The 25,738-nt window shown below is 40.8% G+C and overlaps 1 protein-coding gene across 1 annotated transcript in view; it reads right to left on the reverse strand.

Annotated features, from left to right (window-relative positions):
• Nucleotides 1-25,738, reverse strand: part of LOC126419193 (rhodanese domain-containing protein CG4456-like) — a 169,427-nt gene that overhangs the window by 102,084 nt on the left and 41,605 nt on the right. The gene's annotated exons all lie outside the window — the stretch shown is intronic.

Raw genomic sequence — 25,738 nt, forward strand, 5'->3', positions numbered from 1 at the left:
AACTGCACTTCAACTGGAAACACAACAGTCTTTATAAAATTTAAGTAAGTAAAATGATAATCCATTTCCACTGTGGATCTTGTTTAACATTTCAAACACTAAGTTGCCAGTTATGAATTATTTGAATGTGTAATTAAAGGGTAACACAAGATATATTGAATTTAATCAATGAAAGGGGAAAATATAAAATGCAATAAATGAAGCAGGTGAAAGGGAATACAAACATCTAAAAATGAAACTGCTAAGAAGTGCAAAATGGCTAAGCAGGAATGACTACAGGAGAAAAGGATGTAGAAGCATATATCACTAGGGGAATGATAGATACTGCCTACAGGAAAATTAAAGAGACCTTTGGAGGAATGACAACTACTTGTATGAATATCAAGTAGAAATGAGCAAAACTGTTCTTTTCAGAGATCTGATCAGAACTGGTCAGTCACTGAAATGACCTAGCTCTTTTTCATGACTCATCACTCACCATTCACTCACAAAAATTAGTAAAGGGAAGGTACAATGCCATTTTAATTCAGGTCATGAAACCTCTATTTTTATCTGATTTGGTCCTATTGTGAAAGAATGTTTAAATAGGAATAATAATTTTGTGCTATGTCCCTAGTAATTTTCAGATACAAGAGTTTCAAATTTCGTCTGCTATAAAAATTATAAATATTACAACAAAATCCCAAATATTTTTCAAAAAGTAGAAAATTTTTAAGAATGAAGACTGATTCTTGTTATATTTTTACACTTTTATTGGAAAAAATATAAAAATTACAACTAGTGTAATTGAAGTGTATCCGCAGTTATCATTTGCAGTTAATATTACGATATAAAATTTGACCCCCTTTAGTCGATGTGAGTCTCTCTCTCTCTCTCTCTCTCTCTCTCTCTCTCTCTCTCTCTCTCTCTCTCTCTCTCTCTCTTCTTAGTGCAAATTTGTCCTGCTTTTGAAAATATTCAGCACAGGCCACTGACGTTGCTGTGATACATAATACTTTTAGAACCAGTTGATACAGCACTGGCCACAGTAAATTTTCTTGTTTCCCACCAGTTTAAGAGACTGCTGTTTCTAGGCAAATTTCCCTCCACTAAATATTTGTCCAGTTCGACAATTGCCACACACTTTCTGGGTTGTGACTTGCTTGAAGCTGACTAATAGTTTCATTGAACTCCACCCAGATTGGAGAAGTCTCAGGCGTCACAGTGGTAACAGAATGAGAAATGAGCTCTGTTTTTTCTTGTTGAACAACCAACACTTTCATTTTTGCAATATCCTTTATGTAACAATCTCGAAATGTTTTGTCATCTGAAAATCCTTGCCTTTGAATCGGGAGTCCAGTAAGGTTGCCTGACTAATCAGTTCATTGTTGGATATAACCCGAAACCATTCTGATAACCCTTTAAGTAAATTATCAACCAATGACTCTACTTCTTGAGGATATTCTTTATTTTTATTTTCAAAAGATTTTAGTTGCTGTTCCATTAATCTTGGCAATATTTTCATTTTTAAAAGTGAGACTGTTATCTCTGAGGACACTTCTTTGGTTTCCTCATCTAAGACTTTCAAAATCCTTAAAGCCTGCTGCATTACTTGCAGTCCATACTTTTAAGTTTAAGGCAATAGATTTTCCACCTAAAATAGTGAAGCAAGAAATTGAGGGAGATGTTTGGGTTGGTTACACCAAACAACACCCATTTTGCAGTAGTTCATTTATTCACCTAAACACAGTCCAGTCTAAAGACGATGCTCAGAGTCCAAAGACGAACACATAGAGATGCTGGTGTCGATCTCATCGGCGCCACAGAGCGCCCCCCCCCCCCCCCCCCCTCCCACTACAGAGTACTCTTGAGAAGGCGGGGGGGGGGGGGGGAGGGGGGAGGTGACTAAGGTGTTGGCAGGGGTGGTCCACAGCAACCGGACCATGGTCAGCTTGACAGCGTCGTTGGAGAGCTGCGTGGGTAAATGTCGTGAAGAAAGGTTCAGCTACCGAACCTGGAAGTTGTTGAAGCGAGCTGGGCGTCATACTGGGTGTGCAGGTTGTGTGGCAACAGGTAGGCCGGCAGTTTGCAAGTGGAACGGAGCGACGACGACGATGTCTCTGGAGGGCATGGTGAACACACAAAGCATGTCCAGGTCGACATCGGGCGGGAGGGCAACACATTTCACCAGGTGGCAGGGAATGGCGGAGGTTGTGTCATGAGCACTGGATGAAGGGAAACACACGACGAACAGTGTATCATCGCACAGTATTATTGAGATGTCGTAGATTATGTCCAGGGTGACAGGCACAAACACCTTGAGTGGGGGCACGTTCAAGATGGGGGGGCGTGAGAAACCTCGACAGGCAACGGTGGAGAGATGGAAGGGACCGGCGAAGGGGCCGGCGGCAGTGTGATCGTAGGTAAGCTCAACGTGGGGAGCATGTGGTCACTCTACGGAGTGCATGAAACCGGAGAAGAGGGCGAGGTAGGTGGAGAGTTTGACGATTCGAACTGGAAGTCACTCGACAGAGTGTGTAAGTCCGAGGTGGAGGGAGTGGTCGGAGCATTGTGAGCCATGACAGTGAGTGTCATGATCTTGGCCTGAAGGGGGGGTAGAAGAAGGCTTGACGTGAGCAGGCTTAAGTCTGTTGAGAGAAACTGTAACAGCTGAATTTTTCATCTGGATGTCATAGGTGTTGGCTGAGCGCTGGCGAACTTAGTACGGGCCGGACATGCGCCAGGACCCGCCTTTCTTGGGTGTCATATGTATGGGCGTAGACCAGCTACTGGCAGAGGGTTCAATGACGCCAGAGCTTAGTAGTTCAGAAATATGATTTTTAAGGTCGGAGAAACGCTCGGGACAAAGTCGACGTGGTTTACTGGAGATTGGAGGACCTGGCATGAGGCGAAGCTTGTGAACCGTGCCATTGGTGATGACGGAAATGTCACCGGCGGCACGGGAGGCGGTTTGTTTACAATGTGTGGTGGGTGGAGCAGGCGAGGCATGGTCCTGGTGATCGGAGCCACTTGGTGGATCCGATGGGAGCTGAGGCAGCGAAGTGTCCCAGGAGTCAACGTGACAAGATGGCCGCCGGCCCAAAGCAGTGGCACTGTCGTCGGGTGAGCTCAGTAGAGCTCGTGAGCCGTTAGTGAGTCCATTGTCTGAGGGTGTGGCCTGTGGCAGCACGGTCGCGGGCAAAACGCTTGGCGTGAGTGCACTGTTTGTGTTGCCAGTGGCGATCGCACAGCGGCGCGAGCCGTTAGTGAGTCCATTGTCTGAGGGCGTGGCCTGTGGCAGCACGATCGCGGGCGAAAGGCATGGCACGAGTGTACTGTTTGTGTTGTCAGTGGTGATTGCACAGCGGCACGCAGGAGCCGAAGTTGCATAGTTTGAGGTGCTGTCCATGAGGGGCGGGGTAGGAGACATCAGTTCAGGAACACATGACGCTCATCGCACATGCTCACTTGTGTCCGGCCAAGGGTCAAAAGCTGACGTTTTAGGAGGGCGTGACCCTGCGGAACTTTCAGTACACGTTATGTCAGTCTTGATAGCACAGTTATGAGGGGTAGCGGGTGGTAAACACACGGGGCTCGATTGCTGGGATTGCAAGCAGATTTGGTGCACTTACTGACCTTGCTTTGTCCTTGCTGTAGTGTCTATAATTCCTTTGCTGCATTGGAGAGCTGTGTTTCGTAGAGCCAGAGGGAGAGCTCGAAGTTTTCCTTGCGTAGACGAGCGACATGGCACAGGGGAATTGAGTCTTGGATGGATGATGAAACACGGTGTTTCGCACTAGGTCCGGTGAAAGTTTGTGATGTCGCAAGAAGTCAATGCCTAGTGTAGGTTTGTCAATTTCACACACCAAAAAAGTCCACTCGAGTTTGCAGTTTGCGGAGAGTGAAACGAAGTGGGAAGTTGAACCCGAGCATTGTAGTTTAGTTGAATTCACGGCTTGAAGTGAAGTATGATGAGGGCGGATGTTCGATGACGCTAAGGACGTAGGCAACAGCAAAACATCGGCGCCTGTGTCCACTAGGAAAAGGTATCCCAACGAATGTCTTTAATGTAAAGTTGTTCGCAATTATCCGGTCGTTCCCAGACAGAATGGAGCGCTGGGGGGTGCCTGTCATGTTGTACGCAGGAGGTGGCACCTGGACCTACCTGGGACTGGCGTTTGGGAAGTAGCAGGGTGGTCTGCAGTTCCGTGCCGCCTCACCAAACCGTGTGTGGAAGTAACAGTACGGGTAGGGCGGTAGCATTTCCTGTGGAAAGTTCGTAGCCGGTGGCGGTGTCCGAGGTTTGGTGGCCGCAGCAGGTTCGGTTGCAGGAGGGGGCGTGACCATGTGCAGAGCTGGTGACATCCCAGTTGCTTGTTTACTGCTTTCCGGAGCGGAACGGTCGGCACAGTACGGCCCCGGCCGCGTCCGGCCGCAGGGCGATGAGCCTGAACCTGAGACTTGTCAGGTATGCAGTGGCTGGCGAAATAGAGCAGTGATGCATCGTGTAGCTTGTCAGCAATTGTCATTCTTTGCTCGACAGGTTCAGGGGACCTTTGAGCCAGAGCAAAGTGGATGTGAGGAGATAGTTTATCTGACCAGATGGCGAGGAGAGCTGTGTCAGAGAACAGATCGGCGCTGACCAGGGCATGTAGTCATCTCCAGAGCTGGGAAGGTTTGTCGTTGCCTAGTTGCTCGACGTGGAGCACTTGCCATATTGCTGCCTCAGTTGAGCATGCAAGCTGGCGTAGAACTGTATTTTTGGCTAGAGTGTACCGGATAGATGAGGCCAAGGCGTCAACCAGGTCAGCAATCAAGTCCTCCTGGTCGTGCAAGTGGGTGATGAAGCACAGAAACCTGGCTGTCTCGTTGAATTTGTAATGGTCGAACACTTCGTCCATAATTTGAACCAGGTTGCTGCTCTGTAGGGATTAAACGGCGGCAGTGTCGGTAAGCATTGTAGAATTTTTGGAAGAACAGGTTGAGTTGAGTTCGTCGGGGCACTGCCTGCATCGAGCTGCTGTTGGTGTAGTATTACAGGAGAGTGTGCCTCCAGGGGATGTGGCAACGATGGCTGTTCGGGTGGCAGCATGAAGGTGACACGTTGTGGTTGAGCGTGATTCGTCACAACGCGGAAGGCCGACGCAGGTGAGAGAGCGTAATGTGTAAATTGTGGTTGCGGAAGCTCAAGACGTTGTGAGTGTGTTCGGATTGATGCGTCGTGAAAGACAGACACGGATGAGTCACCGAGATGTGCCGAGAATGGTAGCGGAAGCTCAACTGGAGCTGGCGCGGGGGCGACAGGTGAGAAAAAGTTCAAAGTTTGAGAACGTGTGTTAGTCCGCGGAAAGCTCAACGTATGATCAGAGCCAGGGCCACCTGTGTTGCAGTGAAGCTGTGGAGGTGGGGGCTGTCCAGAAGCACAGTGTGGGAAATGATGACGAATGTGGGACGGAATGTGTGAATGTTCACTGTTCATAGTCACTCCACTCAAAATGGTGTGCGGATAAGGTGAATGTCGTGGCACAAAACACTGAGACGTGGCAGTGGGATGGAGGTGGAGGTCAGGCACAGATAACAAGTTATTGTTCCTGTTGCAGGCTGAGGTATCGAAGTAGGAAGGCATGTGCTGATGCTGGACGGACCGAGGCAGGCGTGGGCGTGGTCGGATGCTGAGGAGGTAGACCTGTGAACGAAGCAGTTCCAGCCACGTGGCAGGTATCCGTGTGGTACTGCACAGATTGCGGCATTTCAGCTAGTTGTTTAAAGCAAAGGGTCTCTCCTTAAGAAAGGCAACAACTCATTTGACCTCATCAGTGGTTTTCTGTATGAAGTTCTGAATTCACGCAAAGCATGGGATATGTGGAAGTTTCAGAGGCATGGCAGTTAATTTCATATTTGACTCATCTTCTGTTATTAAGGAAGTGATTTTAAAATTGATATGGTATTTGGGCTATACATCTAATGCCATACTTTTATTTAATGTGGCCTGCTATATAATATTAAAAAAATTACTTATTTGTTGTTGTAAATGCAAAGCAATTGAGGGTGAGGGCACCACAAAAGGAAATAAATCAGGACTTGGTTCAGAACCTGATGACACTGATGAGCTGGATACAGCTTGAGACTGAATTTGCCTTTCTAGGAGCATACCTCCACTCAAGGGACAAGCAGACGTCTGTGAGGACGGTTTACGAGAAATGATTTCTTGAATTTCTGCATTGATTGATGGCGATCTTGATCGGCTTCCTGACCCACATCACTCCAGAGGTACTGTAGGATGCTTTGATTACAGGTGTCCCTTCTGGTTTGATGAAGGACCAGAAGCCATGGCAATTATCTGCTGACAGTAGTGGAATTTTTCTTTTTCTTCCATTTTAGTAAAATGGTACTGAACATTACTTGTAATTCTAGGTGAAAGCAGTGCAGGTGACACATTGTTGTGCAGCACTGAAAATTACACAGGTAAAATTAAAAAAAATTACTATAAACATAGGCACTTTAAATTGTAAAAGCTTAAAGTGAGAACAGTTATACATGCTGCACATTCTATAATCACAAGTTTAGAGTAGGACATAGAACCTTGTGATCTGTGAAACCTAGACTCACAATTATGAGGTTTGTATCAAATATGAAAAGGTCTGAAACAGTTATAGTGATTAATAAACTGGCGAAGGCAAGCCTGATAATATTCAAGGATTTCAATGGTGAAAGATAAAAATTTTTAGTTTGTGATATATGAATTTGGGCTACATACCATGTGAATGAGAGAGGGCAGGATAATGGTGCAGATAAAGGCTGGAAAAAAGCAGTGTAAATGAACTCTAAAGCCTGTGCTTTAGGAGCTACGAACTTGTCTATTCATACAGCCACTAGTTCTACCAGTGTTTCTGTGTTGTTACTGTAGAACATAGTTGGCCATCATATTCAACTTATTTTGAGAAACTCCACCATATATTTCAGAACATTGACATCCATGTCTTTCTTCAAATGAATGTGGACACCTGCCTCAAGACAATCATGCTGTCCAGTTCTATAAATATAGACTCCATTTTCCTAAGACACCACAGAAATAATAGACGAGGTTGGTGGAGTAGTTGCTTACAAATGCTTTAACTTATTGGCAACTGTGCTACTCACATCCATTGCTGATGAGGACAAACAAGTCAAATATATGTTCGTAAATATCAAATCCCTTAAGAAAATATGCCTAATTTGCATCCTCTAGAGACCTCCGAAAGTAGGTGAGATAGAATGTTCCAAAACTGATCTTTTAAAATCCAATTTGACTTAGGAGCATACAAATAATGCTAGGAACACTAACATAAATATTCCACCTCTTCACTGTGAAATTCAAGTGTGTAGCTTCTTCTTCAACTGTAACAGTACTTGAGCTTGCACATACCCATAATGCAGCCTATAGTGCGGCTTCCAAATATATATTTGCCACAAAATCCACAAGCAAAGAAATCCATACCTGGAATACCAGCTTAGAACATAATATTCGTGACTTACTCTCTAAAACATGCAAGGAATAAACTATGTCAACATACAGAGACTTTAAGTGTATCAGTAAGCCTGAACTTGCAGTGGAGGCACAAGAGACAATTTGGAGACAGCTTCCATACCATTCCTGGATGTGAAAGACCAACTACATGAATTTACTACCATAGTAACTCTTTTACACTATAAATATGCTCTGCCAAAGACTGGAAACTGGAAGGGAAAACCTGCACCTTGGCTAATGGAAGAGCAAAAACAGTTCATGACTCTTGGAGACACTGCACGTTGTACTTACAAACGACCTCCTACCCTTGAAAATAAAATTAATTACAAGAAGAAAGCAAACAGTCAATCAGTCTGAGAGAAATGATAACTAAAGATATGCCAATACATTAATCTAAAACATAAAGCCAAGATGCTCTATGGAAAAGCTTCTGTGATCTAGGGAGGAGTAGACAAAGCAGAAGCTGCAGCTGATCCCATTGTCTCAACCAAGTAACTAAACCAGTTCTCGACTTTAGCAATAACCTTCATTGAACCACAAACAAAACATAGACTTAACTGATTATATTCATGGAGGTAAATGATAGTAGTAGTGAAAAATTCTTTCTTGAGCTGACAACACTGCCGAAAACTCCTTCAGCTCAGCATTTACTGTACAGGATGGCATCACAGCCCAAATAATCAGACTTATTGTTGACCCACAACTGCTCATAATAACTACTGCTCCCTAGACTTTGAAGCTCTTGCCTGGACAATGCAGCAGAAACATTCGTTCACATCAGAATACAAGCAGTAGGGATCTGATTGCTAAGAAGAGTAGCTCGGTACATTCTGTCTGACAGAAGTGTGAATGTAGACATCAGAAAAGAACTGAGAGTGAAAAATATAAATGATCAGATTAAAGAATACGGAAACAACTGGAAGGATTGTGCCACAAGAATGATAGATGACAGATTACAAAAATTGGTGATAACTGTTACCCAGTGGACAGCAGAAATTTAGGAAGACTGAGGAAAATCACAAATTTCAACCAAGAGGGCATAACAGCAAATCTCTAATATATTCAGAGAAAAGAAAAGATATCATATTAAAAATATTAAGAGTTTTTAAGTAATTCATGCATTAAGTTTTGTAATTACATATAAAATTCTGGTCTAATGTAAGAGGATTTCTGAAGGCATTTTTCAGGTTAGATGAATAAATAAAAAATTAAACATAATCTACAGGTTGTCCCAGGATGAATAGTCAATATTCAGGCATATGACTGGAATGATTATTTGGAGCAAAGTACTTGATGTGGACATATACGCTATCTGAATGGTTTCCGAGACAGAACATACTTAATGGACATTGTTACTTATTTTCTTTATTGTTCAGGATGCTGTCATTGTTTACAACATGCCACAGTAGTTTAGATGAAGTTGAGATGATTAATTTGATGTGGACACATGAATCTATCAAGTTGGGAGAATACTGCAAACAGGCTTACCTACACCTCATCGCAAGTACACTGCACAAGATTTTCCAAATTCTCTCACTCTCTTCACACAACACGCAAGTCCTTGAGAAAAATAAATAGGACATTTATAAAAAAAAATTAATGTAGTTTAATTTTATACTGCAATGAATTTTTGCATGAGGCCATCTCTAATATTAAGAGCTCAGATGGAAAATCAGTCCCAAGCAAAGAAGGGAAAGCAGAAACGTGGAAGGAGTGTATAGAGGGTCTATACAAGGGAAATGTACTTGAGAGTAGTACTCTGGAGATGGAAGAAGACGTGGAGGTGAATGAGAAGGGAGATATGATACCGTATCAAGAATTTGACAGAGTACTGAATGATTTAAATCAAAACAAGGCTCCAGGAGTAGATAACTTTCCGCTAGAGCTACTGATAGCCTTTGGAGAGACAGTCATGACAAAACTCATCCATCTGGTGAGCAAGATGTATGAGACAGGTGAAATACCCTTGGACTTCAAGAAGAATGTAATAATCCCAATTCCAAATGGAGCAGATGCTGACAAGTGTTAAAATTATCAAACTATCAGTTTAATAAGTCAAGGCTACAAAATACTAACAAGAACCCTTTACAGAAGAATGGAAATACTGGTAGAAGCCAGATCAGTTTGGATTCCAAAGAAATGTAGGAACACGTGAGGCAATATTGACCCTACAACGTCTGACAGAAGATAGGTTAAGAAAAGGTAAACCTCCATTTACAGCATTTGTAGAATTAGAGAAATCTTTTGATAACATTGTATGGAATACTCTCTTTCAAATTCTAAAGGTTGCAGGGGTAAAATAGAGGGAGTGATAGGCTATTTACAATTTGTACAGAAACCAGATGGCAGTTGTAAGATTCGAGGGGCACAAAAGGGAAGCAGTGGATGAGAAGGGACTGATACAGCGTTGTATCCTATCCCCGATGTCATTCAATCTGTATACCGAGCAGACAGTAAAGGAAACAAAAGAAAAATCTGAAGTAGGAATTAAAGTCCAGGGAGAAGAAATAAAAACTTTGAGGTTTGCCGATGCCACTGTAATTCTATCAGGGACAGCGAAGGACTTGGAAGAGCAGTTGAACGGAATGGACAGTACCTTGAAAGGAGGATGTAAGATGAACATCAACAAAAGCATAACGAGGATAATGGAATGTAGTCAAATCAATCCAGGTGATGTTGAAGGATTTAGATTAGGAAATGAGACAATTAAAGTAATAAATGTGTTTTGCTACTTTGGATGCAAAATAACTGATAATGGTCAAAATAGGGACGATATAAAATGCAGACTGGCAATGGCAAGAAAAGCATTTCTGAAGAAGATTATGATTTTCCATTGTTTGATTTCTGATGAAGACAAATTTGTTAACATCGAGTATAGACTGAAGTGTCAGGATGTCCTTCCTGAAAGTATTTGTAGGGAGTGTAGCCACATATGAAAGTGAAACATGGATGATAAACATTTTAGACAAGAAGATAATAGAAGCTTTTGAAATGTGGTGCTATAGAAGAATGCTGAAGGGTAAAAGAAGGGATTGGTTGGTAGGACACACTCTGAAGCAACAAGGGATCACCAGTTTAGTACTGGAGGGAACTATGGGGGTATCCTGTGCAAGAGGCTTACACAGGATAGAGTAGCATGGAGAGCTCCAACAAACCAATCCTTGGGTTGAAGACTGCGACAATAACAACAACAACAGCAATATTTAAAGGAATCTAACAAAAATAAACACACTGTGTGTGTACATTGTCTATTTTTGACAAAGGCTGTGCTGGCTGAAAGCTTATTGTTTGAGTCTTTTTGTTGTGCCTATCTATGACTCAGCATCTCTGCTATATGGTGAGTAGCAACTATCCTTTTCATAATATTGTTATATTCCATCCTGGATTTTCCATTTTTAAAAACAGACAAAACATGTATACTGAGACTATCATTTTAATATGATTGTGTATACAACTGTCCTTAGTGATTGTGGATTAGAGTCTTTTCCTAACTGTAATGTCACTAAAATAATTAGACAAGGGCATTTCAGTAGATATAGGGCCACATTATTTTGTGTTTGAGTGGACTCGTAGATTTGTCATAATAATCACATATTATAAGTTTCATAATACAATGGGACTGTGCAAGATTCATAATTGATTAATGTGGTATATAATGCTAAATAAGGCACTATCACCAATAAACAATTTTTTCCTTTCTAGACAATGTCACAAAGTGGATAAATTATGTCTATCCCCATTCACCAACAAATCAGCTATTCAGCTAATTCTTCAGTTTGTCTGGGCAAAGGTTTTGTGATAGTAATGAACATGCAACAGGAAGAAGTACATCCAGTGCCCTTTGCTCTAATGATAAAGGATCTGGACAATATAAGTGAGGGAATGAAGTTGGAAAGGAAAATAAAACGAAAAAAAAAGTAAGAACACAGACAAGTGGAAAAGGAACATAAGAAAAATGAATAGGTAGTAAGGAAAGACTCGGCTGCTAACAAAGAAGTGCAAGCCAGAATATTTACGTACAAGAATTGTTCCAAATGCCTGAGAAAGCATAGCAAGTACTTCGGCAAGCCAGAAGCGAGAAGGATGTTCCAAGGATTCTGGATGATGAAAGATATAGAAAAGCAGTGACAGTACTTAGCTCCACGTATTAAGGAGGTTCCTAAAGTAAGGTCATGAGCTGCAGGTGCCCAGTCTTGAAAAAAAATGTGAGACAGAAATACTTTCTCCTGAAAGATGGTTGTTAAGTTCACATGTGTTTAGGGTTTTTCCTTAGCACTTTTAATGTATCAGCAACATTTGTGTGATACATACAGAAGAGAAGAGACAACAGCAATGTGAATCTGACTGCTGACAGAGGTGCCATTATAGTCCAGGTTTAAGGAGACGACAAGGCAAGGTAGAGGCTAGGGAACCATATAAAATCATTTCCTACTGATCCATAGTGTTACTGCTGGCAGAACACTGAGCAATAGTTCTTACCAGGAGATGTGAATATAAAAATAATGCATGAACTGTATAAGAAATGTTGTGAAGATGAACAAGTTACTGCGGAAAAATATTGGCTCTACAGAGAAATAATCAATATAGATTTTAACTTATGCTTTCATGTACCAAGAAAAGATGTGTGTGATTACTGCTACCACTTTTAGAATCTCTACAAAGAAAATCAAGAGGCAGAGAAAGATCAGCACTCAGAACACCTAAAGAGAAAAGAGGCAGCTAGAAACTTAAAAAATGAAGGAGTGGGCTCAAGCAGTAGAATGTCATTTACTGGAATTTTACCTAGAAGCTGTAAGGTACTGTCCACACATAGCAGCTAACGCCATTTTTTTTATAAGAGAAGGATGGCTGTATATAAGCTCATAGTATACAATACTGTTACTAGGAAAGCTGGAAATCATATGTGGCAAGAAAGTGTTGCTAAATGCAGATCAATTGAAGTAGCATCAGGTATATTTTAAGAACTCCAGAAGATTGCAGAGGACCATCTAGTTGTTTTGTTCTATGACACTTGCAGAGGGCAGAATTGAAATGTCAACACGAGCACCATGTTTCTTCATGCTTCTTTGAGCCTGGGCACTCTTTAAAGAAGTGTGATTTAGTCCATGTCCATATAGATAGGGCTGCCAAAAATGTTAATATCTATGACCATCCAAGGTGGTATATTGTTCTTCAAACTGCTACAAAATGAAGACTGTATGAAATCATTAAAATGGACGAGAACGTCTTGGATTTTGGTGCTACGTAGAAGGAAAAGTTGAAAAACACTAAAACTGACAGCAAAGAACTTCAAGTACAATTGTTTAAAGAGAGACAATTTCAGTATCACAGAAGTGGTGTTAATCACATATTTTTCAAACATTTCCACCATCAACAATTCAAAAGTTTGCCAGTTTCCAGAAAATCCTGATATTCTGATACAATCTTCCAGTTGGGAACAAATACAATGGAGCACTAAAACTTCAGGAAGAGACAGTAAAAGTCCTCCTGGATCTGTGCTGCACCGTCATTATCAAGGAACAGCATCATGCATTTTACAAGAATCTTCAAGAAGAGAAAACTGGAGGTTCCGAGTGTGGTGGCAACAACTGTCATGAAGTTAGCTAGAAAGTGAACATTCACTGGTGGAATTAGCACAAAAATCCACTAACATGCTTTTATTTAAACTGTACCTGATCTGTTTTTAATGAGTAAATTGACTTTCTATATTATATTTTGGCAAACCAAGTGCGTCTCTCAAAAGTGTAAAACCTTTATGTAAACAGTGTCACTTAGGATCATGACTTATCTCCTTAGCATTACATTAAACAATTAATAGTGGTAAACCACTAAGGACTGTTTTAAAGATATATTACCAACCAATAGCTTTTTAAGCATATTCTTGAGTTGTGTAGAAATTTTCAAGTGAAGTTTGTATTCCATCATTGAAACTTGAAATTTGCATCTTAAAATACCTTCTTTCATCTCTCCTGTAAAATACCTAAAAAGGAGTTCTATTCCTCTGATCCTCACACAGCAACAAGTGTTAATCACTCTTGTGCATTTAGGGAGTGCTCATAAACATAAACACTGTAAACTTCTCAGACTGTATGCCCTTGAAAATACAAGTATTAATAAATGGTTTCAGTTTCCATTTTCCCATGTTCAAATCAATGTTTAGGCATTTTCTCCAACAAGAAAAGCAAAGTGACATTAGAAAATGTTCAAATGTGTGTGAGATATTATGGGACTTAACTGCTAAGGTCACCAGTCCCTGAGCTTACACACTACTTAACCTAGATTACCCTAAGGACAAACACACACACCCATGCCCGAGTGAGGACTCGAACCTCTGCCGGGACCAGCCGAAAGTGACATTAGAATTTTCTGTCACAAACACTAAAGCTCTATCACCTGACAAAATAGTAACAGTAATAGTAATGGTAGTCGTAATAATAATAATTAACAATACTAATAATAATAATAATAATAATAATAATAATAATAAAACCCATGGAGGCCCGGGAAAAGAATAGGCCTCCGGTATGTTCTGCCAGTCGCAAAAGGCGACGAAAAGTACAAACCACTAATAGGGCTAACCCCCCTTTTAGTGTGATTATTTGGTTCAGGACAGAACTAAAGAAGCCTCGGACAAGCGCCGTCATGGTTGGGGACAACGCTTGAACCCTATGCCCGCCCACAATGGTAACGACACTGCTACCCAACTGGAAAATGATTTAAATCCAAATAGAGGTGTTTTGCAGGATATGCTTCCTGCAACCACCCTAGAAGGAAAACAAAGACAGAGGATGAGATGGTCAGATGAAGTTAATCAACACCTAATGTTCTGTTATTACCAAGCAACAAACCTAGGAACCAACACAACTGGATACAGATCACAAGTATACACAACATTTATTACCAGATACCCAGAATTAAAATTTTTAACAGAACAACGACTAGCTGATCAGAGCCATGTAATAATCAAAAATAACAGGATATCCCAGTCAGAATTAGAAAACATCAAACAACAAGTACAACAAATACTGGAACAAAATAATGTGCAATCAGAAGAAGAAGAAAATACGGTAATGGACACAAACATCCCAGAGCAAACAAACAAAGAACAACACGCATCAATTAAACAATCAGAGGAAAACGAAATCTTAAGACAGCCACCAGAATAAGCACAAATAGAACACGAAGTGACACACATGTTAGATACAGAAGAGAAATTTCAGCTGACATATATAGAATACAAAGACACAAATACAGACATTAGACCATTCTTGCATAGACCGCCAAATAACCCACAAGTCGAAACAACAATAAAAACTATCAACACAATCATACACAACAAAATAAATGAAAACACAACTATGGAAGAGTTACAACTACTGGTTTATATAGGAGCACTCACTACACTAAATATACACACTAGGCAGAGATCAGAACCAACCAACACACAGAAGAAACCCACAAAACCAGCATGGCAACACAGGCTACAGATCAGAATAGAAAAACTGAGAAAAGACATCGGACAGCTAACACAATTTATAAGAAATGAAATGTCAGAAAAAAAACAAAAAAGGTTAGGTAAAATCTCACAACAAGAAGTGATAGAGCAATTAGATGAAAAGAAGCAGAAATTACAAGCATTGGCCAAACGACTTAGAAGATACAAAAAAAGTGAAAATAGAAGGAAACAAAACCAAACATTCAACACAAACCAAAAGAAATTTTACCAGACAATAGATAACACACACATTAAAATAGACAATCCACCAAACATAACAGACATGGAACACTTCTGGAGCAACATATGGTCAAACCCGGTACAACATAACAGGCATGCACGGTGGATACAAGCAGAAACAGATACATACAAGATGATACCACAAATGCCTGAAGTGATAATTTTGCAACATGAAGTCACCCAAGCAATTAATTCTAATCACAATTGGAAAGCCCCTGGAAAAGATAAAATAGCAAATTTCTGGCTAAAGACGTTCACCTCAACACATTCACATCTAACTAAATTATTTAACATATTTAAAAACAAAGATGATGTGACTTACCACAAGAAAGTGCTGGCAGGTCGATAGAAACACACACACATGCATACACACAAAATTCTGGCTTTCGCAACCAATGGTTGCTTCGTCAGGAAAGAGGGAAGGAGAACCCACATCCTTTCATCTTTCCCTTTCCCTCTCCTTCCCTCTTTCTTGACGAAGCAACCATTGGTTGCGAAAGCTAGAATTTTGTGTGTATGTATGTGTTTGTTTGTGTTTCTATCAACCTGCCAGCGCTTTCGTGTGGTAAGTCACATCATCTTTCTTTTTAAATATATTTTTCCCGCGTGGAATGTTTCCCTATTATATTCATAAATTATTTAACAGTTACATTGCAGACCCATACACATTCCCTGATACACTTACACATGGAATAACTTATCTGAAACCTAAAGATCAAGCAGACACAGCAAACCCTGTGGTGTCACCGCCAGACACCACACTTGCTAGGTGGTAGCTTTAAATCGGCCGCGGTCCATTAGTACATGTCGGACCCGCGTGTCGCCACTGTGTGATCGCAGACCGAGCGCCACCACAAGGCAGGTCTCGAGATACGGACTAGCACTTGCCCCAGTTGTACGGACAACATTGCTAGCAACTACACGGACGAAGCATAGCTCATTAGCAGAGCAGATAGTTAGAATAGCCTTCAGCTAAGTCCATGGCTACGACCTAGCAAGGCACCATTAGCCTTACATAGCAATCGATAATTATCGTCTAAAGCATGTCTCAACAAGAACGATGTATACAACAAGGATGGATTAAAGTTAAGTATTCCAAAAGCAACGTACTTTTCTTTATAGCATTAATTGAGCATCCTGTTTCAGACTTCAAGATATTCTGCGTGAGCTTATAGCGTGCATATCGGCCCCCTCAAAAAAACACTGTGTTGGCACTTCTGTCGACACATCACATGGCGACGAGTTAAAAAAAAGGGTCTTGTTCTTTCTACTTGCTTACATTTACTTGTGTCATGGCTTCGCCACATTCTCCAGATGTACTGTCCGAATTTTATCGCTTGCAGAATCAGCAGACGCAGGCGGTATTGGATGCCCTTGGACAGCTCGTCCAGGGTCAACGTGCCATGCAAACCGATGCGGCAGCCGCCGCTTCACCGCTACCGCAGCCACAACATGCAGTTGCACCGCCGTTTCGCAACTTTGACGCGGTGCAGGAAACATGGACCGAGTGGTCACGCCAGTTGGGATTTCATCTCGTCGCCTACAGAATTCAAGGTAACGAGCGGCAGCCTCATTTATTGTCGTGGGTAGGGGTGCAAACGTACCGTGTGATAGTGAAATTATTTCCCCGACGCGACGTAGCGACTCTGTCCTACAATGAAATTTTGTCGGCATTGGACGCCTATTTCAAAGAAACAGTCAATGTCGTTGCAAAAAGGTATACTTTCTTTCGTACAAAACGTATGGCCGGTCAAACTAATAGGGAGTGGGTTGCAACTTTGCAAGGCCTTACAAGGGATTGTGCTTTTGAGTGTGACTGTGGGCTCCCTTATTCAGATACAATGGTAGGTGATGCAATAGCACAGAACGTTTCTGATGTTCACATACGGGAACAGATTTTGAAACTAGTTAATCCCTCCCTTCAGCAAGTGATAGACATATTGGATAGACAAGACACGCTTGACTTTGCTCAGGAATCATTTGCAACTTTGCCAGCCGTGTGTAACATTAACCGGCCCGCCGGGCGCGCTGCACGGACAGGTAAACTGCCCTCGCACACGTCCGCGCAGCGGCCGCCACGCTCTAAACCAGATGTGCCGCGCCAGCATACAAATGCAGTGAAATCATGCCCGCGGTGTGCTACTAGACATTCGCGTGACAATTGCCCGTCACGCCGAGCTATTTGCTTTTTCTGTAATAAAAAAGGACATGTTCAAAGTGTTTGCCAGAAAAAGCTCAATCAGACAATCACAACCATGCCAGGCCTTTTGCTTCGCGCCGGAATCGAACCACGAATAATCAGGCTCGGGAACCTTTGCCCATGGACATTCATGTAGTTAATTCCACTTTGTCCAGTGCCACTGCCTCTAACAGTGACTGTGTTCATCCCACACAAAGTGTGCGTCGACGCCACCGGAAATCACGTCAATTAGCAAGTGATGCTGTACCTGTATCAGTTCAAATTGCACGAGACAGTCGCTCTTGTCGTCAGCAGGACAATAAACTTTTTGTAGATTTGGACTTTAATGGCAAGGTCATACCATTCCAGCTCGATACCGGAGCTGCAGTTTCATTGCTCAATCACGACACGTACAAACAACTGGGCAAACCTCCGTTGCGTGCCGCGAATGTTAAGTTACATAGTTATTCAGGACAGCGTATCCCTGTGTTAGGACAGTGCACTCTTCTTGCAACATACAAGGGACAAACAAAACTTGTGTCATTTTACGTTCTTCGTTCTTCTACTGCAGTGAACTTGTTTAGTTTCGATTTATTTCAGTTGTTTAACATGTCAATAGTAAATCAGGTCCTATCAGTGAATCAGACTGTGCCTTCAGACAGTGTTTCTCGTCTGTGTGAAGAATTTGCAGACATTTTTGCACCGGGCTTAGGTTGCACTAAAAACTATGAAGCACATTTGGAACTGAAAGTCAACGCGCAACCGAAATGTTTCAGAGCGCGCAATGTTCCTCACGCATTGCGTGATGAGGTCGCAAGAACATTACACGATTTAGAATCACAAGGTGTGAGTGAATGTGCGCAATGCCTCTTCCATTTCAGCTCCGCTTCATCGCTTACGCCGTACAGGTGTTCCGTTCGTCATGGACGACGGCATGCGACCGCGCTTTTCGCCAGTTGAAATCGGCGTTGCTTTCTAATACTTGCCTTACGCCATTCGATCCCCAGAAACCCCTTTTGTTGATGGCAGATGCATCGGATTTCGGGATCGGTGCTATGCTTGCGCACAGAGAAGAGTCGCATTCTCGGGAGGACGCGTTGTTGTTCTTTTTGTCATTGTATCGCTCTCAGCCCCGACATGGTCGCTCGCCGGCTGAGTTGCTCCACGGTCGTCCTCATCGAACCTTGATGTCTTTGCTGCATCCGCCGCATCAGGTTCCTGTGCAGCGGCAGATTCCTGCTTTTGCTCCAGGCGACGTAGTATTCTATCGCAACTATCGAGGTTCATGGCGTTGTTAGGCTCCCCACCTCATCGCATACGTCAACATGGGGTCGTCCCCACGGCGGGCGGAAGCCTTATAACACCACCATTCGCCGATTTGCGGGGGAGGAATGTGGTGTCACCGCCAGACACCACACTTGCTAGGTGGTAGCTTTAAATCGGCCGCGGTCCATTAGTACATGTCGGACCCGCGTGTCGCCACTGTGTGATCGCAGACCGAGGGCCACCACAAGGCAGGTCTCGAGATACGGACTAGCACTCGCCCCAGTTGTACGGACGACATTGCTAGTGACTACACGGACGAAGCATAGCTCATTAGCAGAGCAGATAGTTACAATAGCCTTCAGCTAAGTCCATGGCTATGACGTAGCAAGGCGCCATTAGCCTTACATAGCAATTGATAATTATCGTCTAAAGCATGTCTCAACAAGAACGATGTATACAACAAGGATGGATTAAAGTTAAGTATTCCAAAAGCAACGTACTTTTCTTTATAGCATTAATTGAGCGTCCTGTTTCAGACTTCACGATATTCTACGTGAGCTTATAGCGTGCATATCGGCCCCCTCAAAATAATACTGTGTCGGCACTTCTGTCGACACATCAAACCCAGCTACATATCACCCCATAACATGCCTACCAACAATATACAAAATATTAACTTCAGTCATAACACAGAAATTAATGACACATACAACAGAGAACAAAATTATAAATAAAGAACAAAAAGGCTGTTGCAAAGGAGCACAAGGATGTAAAGAGCAACTGATAATAGATGCAGAGGTGACATATCAAGCTAAAACTAAACAAAGGTCGCTACACTACGCATACATTGATTACCAAAAAGCTTTTGATAGTGTACCCCATTCATGGTTACTACAGATACTGGAAATATACAAAGTAGATCCTAAATTGATACAGCTCCTAAACATAGTAATGAAAAATTGGAAAACCACACTTAATATACAAACAAATTCGAATAATATCACATCACAGCCAATACAGATTAAGTGTGGAATATACCAAGGAGACTCATTAAGTCCTTACTGGTTCTGCTTTGCTCTGAACCCACTATCCAACATGCTAAATAATACAAATTATGGATACAATATTACTGGAACATACCAACACAAAATCACACATTTGCTATACATGAATGATCTAAAACTACTGGCAACAACAAATCAACAACTCAACCAATTACTAAAGATAACAGAAGTATTCAGCAATGATATAAATATGGCTTTTGGAACAGACAAACGTAAGAAAAATAGCATAGTCAAGGGAAAACACACTAAACAAGAAGATTACATATTGGATAACCACAGCGATGGAAAAAAACAGATGCCTATAAATATCTAGGATACAGACAAAAAATGGGAATAGATAATGCAAATATTAAAGAAGAACTAAAAGAAAAATGTAGACAAAGACTAACAAAAATACTGAAAATAGAACTGACAGCAAGAAACAAGACAAAACTATAAATATCTATGCTATACCAATATTGACCTACTCATTTGGAGTAGTGAAATGGAGTAACACAGACCTAGAAGCACTCAATACACTTACACGATCCCAATGCCACAAATATAGAATACATCACATACATTCAGCAACTGAAAGATTCACATTAAGCAGAAAGGAAGGAGGAAGGGGATTTATCGACATAAAAAACCTACATTATGGACAGGTAGACAATTTAAGAAAATTCTTTCTAGAACGAGCAGAAACTAGCAAAATACACAAAGCAATCACTCATATAAATACATCGGCTACACCACTGCAATTTCATAACCACTTCTACAACCCTTTAGATCACATAACATCAACAGATACGAAGAAAGTAAATTGGAAAAAGAAAACACTACATGGCAAGCACCCGTATCAACTAACACAGCCACACATCGATCAATACGCATCCAACACATGGCTAAGAAAAGGCAATATATACAGTGAGATGGAAGGATTCATGATTGCAATACAGGATCAAACAATAAACACCAGATATTACAGTAAGCATATTATTAAAGATCCCAATACCACAACAGATAAATGCAGACTTTGCAAACAACAAATAGAAACAGTAGATCACATCACAAGCGGATGTACAATACTAGCAAATACAGAATACCCCAAAAGACATGACAATGCAGCAAAAATAATACATCAACAACTTGCCATACAACATAAACTAATAAAACAACACATTCCCACATACAAGTATGCACCACAAAATGTACTGGAGAATGATGAATACAAATTATACTGGAACAGAACCGTTATAACAGATAAAACAACACCACATAACAAACCTGACATCATACTCACCAATAAGAAGAAGAAATTAACACAACTAATCGAAATATCTATACTCAATACAACAAATATACAAAAGAAAACCGGAGAAAAAATTGAAAAATACATCCAACTGGCTGAGGAAGTCAAGGATATGTGGCATCAGGATAAAGTTGACATTATACCAATTATACTATCAACTACAGGAGTCATGCCACACAATATCCACCAGTACATCAATGCAATAAAGCTACATCCAAATTTATATATACAACTACAGAAATCTGTAATTATTGATACATGTTCAATTACCCGAAAGTTCCTAAATGCAATATAACATATACCGTACAGTTAAAAGGAAGTCACGCTTGATCAAGGTCCGCGTCACTTTCCATTTTTGACCAGACATAACGTCTGAGAAAAGAAAGAAATAATAATAATAATAATAATAATAATAATAATAAAGTATATGATCCAACAGTCAACATAAAATGCTCCATCTCCTCCATCATCATCATCATCATCATCATCATCATCATCATCATCATCCGTTCCATTCATTTCTGAGCAAACCTATTTTACAGTGCCACATTTAGAAGGAAATTTTACCGCCAATATGGAGTCATGAATTTAATATAACTAGTTACTAATTTCTTTTCTGAGGAAACTACAGCACAAATAAACCAGGTAATCATAGCTCATTCATATAATACCCTGACACAAGAAATTCTCATTGTCAAGATTGACAGGTCTACGCAACACATTAAATAATTAATAATATTACAATATTTCACTACAAGTTAATGTACTGTGTGTGAGAGAGTACCCCATATTAATACAATAATTCTGTATGAGTTGAAGGAATGTCCTAATAACACAGTTGATTAGTTGCAAGAAAGATTTATTTACAAAGTACACTACAATGACATGCCCATGTTCAATCATGACACAAAACACATTGAAGTCTTTGCTCCATACAAAGAATAAATCTCCCTTCATTCACCTGCGATGCATGCTCCTGTCAATATCTTCAGAGAGAACCCCCCTCCCCCTCATAGTGAGGAGTGCTGGAGAGGAGGTGTGTCTGAGTGAGCCAGCGTGTACAGGTGCGCGTGAACAGCTGTGTAATGGCTGGCTGCTTTGTATGCCGTAGTTGGGCCATTTCTGGGACTAATGTGATGTTTATTTTTTTGTTTTTTGTCCATATAAATCTCTTTTTCAGTACATATGTATCGGACACAGGATAGTGGACAGAAAACCTTTTTATGTATCGGTTTTTTAAATGTCAAATGTACATTACTTAAATTTTTATAACAGATTGGATCTATACAGTTAATAATTACAATTTTTTTAAAATACTGTATATTTATAATTTATTTCAACAATTAAAGACACAAATTACATTTTTTCTTGCATAAGATACTGTGAGATTGAATAATAGCAGTTCTGCAGAAGGTACGTTGTTGCAAACTCTGTAGTTCAGGAAGAGATTTTATATGTCTTGGTAATCTGTTGTATAGTTTTGTTCCTGCATGATATACACCTTTTTGGCATAATGTGGTGTTACAATGATTAACATGTATGTCACTGCCTGACCTGGAACTGTAATCATGGACACTTTTGTTTTGAGGAAAAAGGTTTTCTTTCCTCAGTATACTTTTTTTGACATGCATGACTACTTACAATATATAAATGCAGGGAAGGGGTAGGATCTATAGATCTTTAAAGAAAGGTTTGCATAGTTTTCTGCTCTTCACTTGTTTCATTATTCTTATAATTGACTTCTGTTTCCTGAAAACTGTTATTGTGTGGTGTACATTTTCCCAGAAAATGACACCGTACTTCAGTACTGAATGTACACGAGCATAGTACACAGCCCTAACTGTTTCTGCACTAGTATTGTTGCAAAGAATTCTTACTACACAGCTCATTTTTGCTAATTTTGAATTTACAGATGTGATATGAGTGCTCCATTTAAGATTTTCCTGGATATGAATCCAAAGAAATTTAGTTTCATTGACAGCACTAATGTTTTAGTTATCTATACATATTACGGATTGTACCACATTTTTATTTTGATTGGTGTGGAAATTCATGAGTACTGTTTTTTTGGGGATTAACTATTAGCCTGTTTCTGGTAAACAATTCAGACACTCCTTTTGTAATATCTTTTGCAGATGCAGTAAGATTTTCTTCTTTATTCCCTTCAATCAATAGACTGGTGTCATTTGCAAACAGTATTGGTTAAGAATCCCTAACGAGTGATGGGAAATCACTAATGTACACCAACAAAAGAAAGGGACCTAAAATGGAGACCTGTGGAACATCATGACTTAGTGCACATGGTTCTGACAGGTGTACCTGGAGTTCATTTCCTTCCATGTACTTAATTTCAGTTACCTGAGAGCGATATTCCAGATATGATTTAACCCATTGATTTGGCACACCTCTTACACCATACCGTTCATGCTTCCTCAGAAGCACATAATGATCAATCACAACAAAAGCTTTTGTTAGGTCCAAGAACAAACCTGAGCTATTTCTGTAGTTGTCCACTACATTTAAGACATGGTTTATCAGACTAAAAATGGCTGTTTCAAATTGATCGCTGTGGTCTGAAGCCATGATGACATCCAGAAATAATATTGTCACATAGAAGAAGGTGTAATTATATGAATGGCAGACACTAACTTCACTGAACGAAGGTTTATTCAGCACTTGCACATACAAGAGTGCGGAGCGAACTGCCTCCGGCCAGAACACATATCGTATATAGGGTGGTCCGTTGATTGTGACCAGGCCAAATATCTCACAAAATAAGCATCAAACGAAAAAACTACAAAGAATGAAACTTGTATAGCTTGACGGGGGAAACCAAATAGCGCTATGGTTGGCCCGCTAGATGGTGCTGCCACAGGTCAAATGGATATCAACTGTATTTTTTTAAATACGAGCCCCCATTTTTTAATACATATTCATGCAGTACGTAAAGAAATATGAATGTTTTAGTTGGGCCACTTTTTTTGCTTTGTGATAGATGGCGCTGTAACAGTCACAAACATATGGGTCACAATTTTAGATGAACAGTTGGCAACAGGTAGGTTTTTTAAATTAAAATACAGAATGTAGGTACATTTGAACATTTTATTTTGGTTGTTCCAATATGATACATGTACCTTTGTGAACTTATCATTTCTGAGAATGCACGCTGTTACAGCGTGATTACCTGTAAATACCATATTAATGCAATAAATGCTCAAAATGATATCCGTCAACGTCAATGCATTTGGCAATACGTGTAACATTCCTCTTAACAGTGAGTAGTTCATCTTGTGTAATGTTCGCACATGCATTGGCAATGTGCTGACGCATGTTGTCAGGCATTATCAGTGGATCATGATAGCAAATATCCTTTAACTTTTCCCACAGAAAGAAATCCGGAGACATCAGATCTGGTGAACGTGTGGGCCATGGAATGGTGCTTCGATGACCAATCCATCTGTCATGAAATATGCTATTCAGTACCGCTACCGCTTCAACCGCATGTGAGCTACGTGCCAGGCATCCATCATGTTGGAAGTACATCGCCATTCTGCCATGCAGTGAAACATCTTGTAGTAACATAGGTATAACATTATGTAGTAGGAAATCAGCATACATTGCGCCATTTAGATTGTTGTTGTGTTGTTGCGGTCTTCAGTCCTGAGACTGGTTTGATGCAGCTCTCCATGCTACTCTATCCTGTGCAAGCTTCTTCATCTCCCAGTACCTACTGCAACCTACATCCTTCTGAATCGGCTTAGTGTATTCATCCCTTGGTCTCCCTCTACGATTTTTACCCTCCACGCTGCCCTCCAATACCAAATTGGTGATCCCTTGATGCCTCAGATCATGTCCTACCAACCAATCCCTTCTTCTGGTCAAGTTGTGCCACAAACATCTCTTCTTCCCAATCCTATTCAATACTTCCTCATTAGTTATGTGATCTACCCATCTATTCTTCAGCATTCTTCTGTAGCACCACATTTCGAAAGCTTCTATTCTCTTCTTGTCCAAACTATTTATCGTCCATGTTTCACTTCCATACATGGCTACACTCCATACAAATACTTTCAGAAATGCCTCTTGACACTTAAATCTATACTCGATGTTAACAAATTTCTCTTCTTCAGAAACGCTTACCTCGCCATTGCACGTCTACATTTTATATCCTCTCTACTTCGACCATCATCAGTTATTTTGCTCCCCAAATAGCAAAACTCCTTTACTACTTTAAGTGTCTCATTTCCTAATCTAATTCCCTCAGCATCACCCGACTTAATTTGACTACATTCCATTATCCTCGTTTTGCTTTTGTTGATGTTCATCTTATATCCTCCTTTCAAGACACTATCCATTCCGTTCAACTGCTCTTCCAAGTCCTTTGCTGTCTCTGACAGAATTACAATGTCATCGGCGAACCTCAAAGTTTTTATTTATTCTCCATGGATTTTAATACCTACTCCGAATTTTTCTTTTGTTTCCTTTACTGCTTGCTCAATATACAGATTGAATAACATCGGGGAGAGGCTACAACCCTGTCTTACTCCCTTCCCAACAACTGCTTCCCTTTCATGTCCCTCGACTCTTATAACTGCCATCTGGTTTCTGTACAAATTGTAAATAGCCTTTCGCTCCCTGTATTTTACCCCTGCCACCTTCAGAATTTGAAAGAGAGTATTCCAGTCACCATTGTCAAAAACTGTCTCTAAGTCTACAA

Source organism: Schistocerca serialis, chromosome 1 (genome assembly GCF_023864345.2).
Source record: "Schistocerca serialis cubense isolate TAMUIC-IGC-003099 chromosome 1, iqSchSeri2.2, whole genome shotgun sequence".
Classification (NCBI taxonomy): Eukaryota; Metazoa; Arthropoda; class Insecta; order Orthoptera; family Acrididae; genus Schistocerca; species Schistocerca serialis.